This window comes from Silene latifolia, chromosome 9 (genome assembly GCF_048544455.1).
Source record: "Silene latifolia isolate original U9 population chromosome 9, ASM4854445v1, whole genome shotgun sequence".
In the NCBI taxonomy this organism is placed as follows: domain Eukaryota; kingdom Viridiplantae; phylum Streptophyta; class Magnoliopsida; order Caryophyllales; family Caryophyllaceae; genus Silene; species Silene latifolia.
The window spans coordinates 148481080-148484246 of NC_133534.1; positions in this window are offsets into that span (position 1 = coordinate 148481080).

Here is a 3167-nt window from a genome sequence, read left to right on the forward strand (position 1 = left end):
AAGGCTCTCTTACTTAAACAATTCTCATACTTTAATTCACTCATCAAACTACCTAACTTATACCTCAAAATCTTTAGCTTAACCCAAAACTTCAACTCTTCCACATTACCGCAACACGACATACCTCTCTATATAAACTATATAAAACTCCCATTGCCAAAAGCATAACTCACGATCCACACTTGTTACGTACACTCACACTAGATCCTCAAGTTCTTTCTTCCATTACCGCAAAACTCATACATAACTCGACATGGCACTAATTCCCCAACACCCTACACTCACTGTCTTCAACAAAGGATTATGAACCACCTGCATCTTTCGGATCATTACCACACATGTTCTACGACTCACTTGCCATTACCATGTCTCTTTGAAACCTTAACTAGAACAAGATCATAATTATTGTAACAACCTCTCACAACCGTGTCCCATTAACAGAATGTCACTATACTATGACAACAACGAAAACATATACAACTCTATGTATATCATACTCTACCCTCATTCCCAACCTAACCAGGTAAAGAAAACATTAATAAACAAGACAACTGTCTATCTGCACAAACTGAAACTCACAGGGGACAACATCAAACAAAACAACAATCTATGTATAACTGCTATGTACTTTCGAAACTCGAATCGTAATCATCCTGCCTACTCCACCACAACCGGTGATGGCATCACAACACCGCCACCAACAGCCACACCGTAGTGCGAAAATACCCGCATCACAACACTATGTACCGTGCCCGGATCACCACCCGAGGCATCACAACCACACCGATAGACATCACAACTGCATACAATTCCCATAAACACCGACTCAAAGATAACTTTTCAGACAAGAAAAACTTACTCAAATCCACTTATTAAATCACCACGCAACATATGATATGGATAAACAGATAAGCATCTCATGAACATCATCTCTACCATTTCACGGAATACACATGTGTTATTAATACACACAAAATTATAACTAGCCATGTCAAATTAATCAAATTATTACCCTTTTGGATATCATTCAATTAGTATACCGTACCCAACATAAATTACAAAACAATCATATAACAACTTTATAATTATCACACCATACCACTTCTTGTGAGGTCAGAACCTCACACAAACATTTATATATAACATAGACCCATAATCACATCCAACCAATCAATCCTGATCACGTAAGTTACCACTCAACCAAGGTTACCTGTCACCCGAGCTTAACTCGCATGCCCCTCATCACATTCTTCCATTCGCATGCCCAACACCTTCTGCCATACATAACCATATAGCTAACACTCACTATGAGAAACCGCCTCCCAAGACTATGTCTTATACTTCCTCACAACCATACTTATCAATTCAGTCTCTACAAAATCAGCCTCTTTAGAATTACCATCTCTCTAACATACCGTCACTCTTAACCATTAGTCAAAAACCATAACACTACCACTATCCGGACATTGAACCCTTTTCACTGATCTCTAAACATCACGATTTCTTTCCTATATTTGGTTAACATCCCAAACAACGAACAACAAACCCATCAACAAAATTACCTCAACATTATTCCCAATACTATCTTATTTGTATTGTCATCCAACTCTCCACCAAATATCTCGTATCGTGCCAATACTCCACCAACTTCTTACTCCCTTAGTTCCTCGAAACTCATAATCAATCATGTTGTCCTGAAACTCCTATATAACCTTTAGCTAACATCCTCGTGACACTATCACACATTTCAATGATTCCTTACCTTTATATCACATAACTCCGGTGAATATTTTCCTCAACTTACTTTTATCCTTCTTTTCTCTTTACACTCAATAATACCAATTAATAGTTCAACTCCTTATTCCTTTTAGCTAACTCTTTAGAAATCCGATTTACCCCTTCGTTGCTCCTAAACTCAAGTTCCATTATTTTCTCTGACATCATCTCACTCTTTCTTACCACGGATCTTCTCTTATTATGCTATCACTCATACTTAACATAAATCAGTCCAGACCACCTCATGCTATTACTCACCCTGATCTCTCATGACTTACTTGCTCAAGGAAGTCACACATTAGTTTCCTTTCTTAATGAACCAAATCTCTCAATCTCACTCACTATCTGCAAATCTACGTCGCGACATGCCTCCATTAAGTTCGCTATATACCACTATTTACAAACGACCTTTCATTACATATATTCTTACTCAACACTATTTCTAACCATCTCCCTCCATAATTTATTATACATCTCAGGTTGCTACTATCCACATCCTTTCTTTCACTCTTTTCATTCTTACGTTCCTTAAACTTACATCATGCCTTGCTCACATTCACTTACATTTTGATTACTCAACATACAATCATGTCACTCATAATCGTCTCACACAGCATGCTCTATGCCTCAATTAAGTCTTACCAATCCCAACACATATAAATCATGTCCTCCCCACCGAACTCATACTCATCATAGGTGCCACTCTTTACACCACAAAATTGGGTAACTTACGCGTCAAGACCAACATACATGTAAAACAATGCATAAAGAAGCAAAATGACGCCTTTGAATTAAACATAATATGCAACGAAGTCAAAAGATAAGCATATGACCCAAAACAGGGGTCACTAGATCGAGTACAGGCCACTCGATCGAGTAAGGGACTTACTCGATCGAGTAGGTGAAGATCAGAAGCACGTAAAAAAATTACCAGGGACGCTCGATCGAGTACCTGACGTACTCGATCGAGTTACCCCTACTCGATCGAGTACCAAGGCTACTCGATCGAGTACCTACGCATTTCTCAAGACTTTGTCCAGTTTTTCGTAAAAACAGTTATAACTCACTCATTACTTGGTCGCCTTGGGCGTGTGACCTATCGTTAGAATCGTAAAAGAACAAGCTATCACCTCCAATTGGAATCACATCAAAATCATTTATGCATCTCAAGTTATAACAGTTTAAAGACAACCTCTTTATAATCGAAAAACACAACTACTTGATTTTACTTCCAAACAACTTAAACAACAACCAATCAAGCAAAACCAGTCCAAAACTCATAAAACCAGTATTTATAATCATATGTTACTATTTTCAAAAGCCAAGCAACAACATTAATCATGCTCATATAACATTCAACTTTCAATCATGTATTACCCGCATGTTTTAAA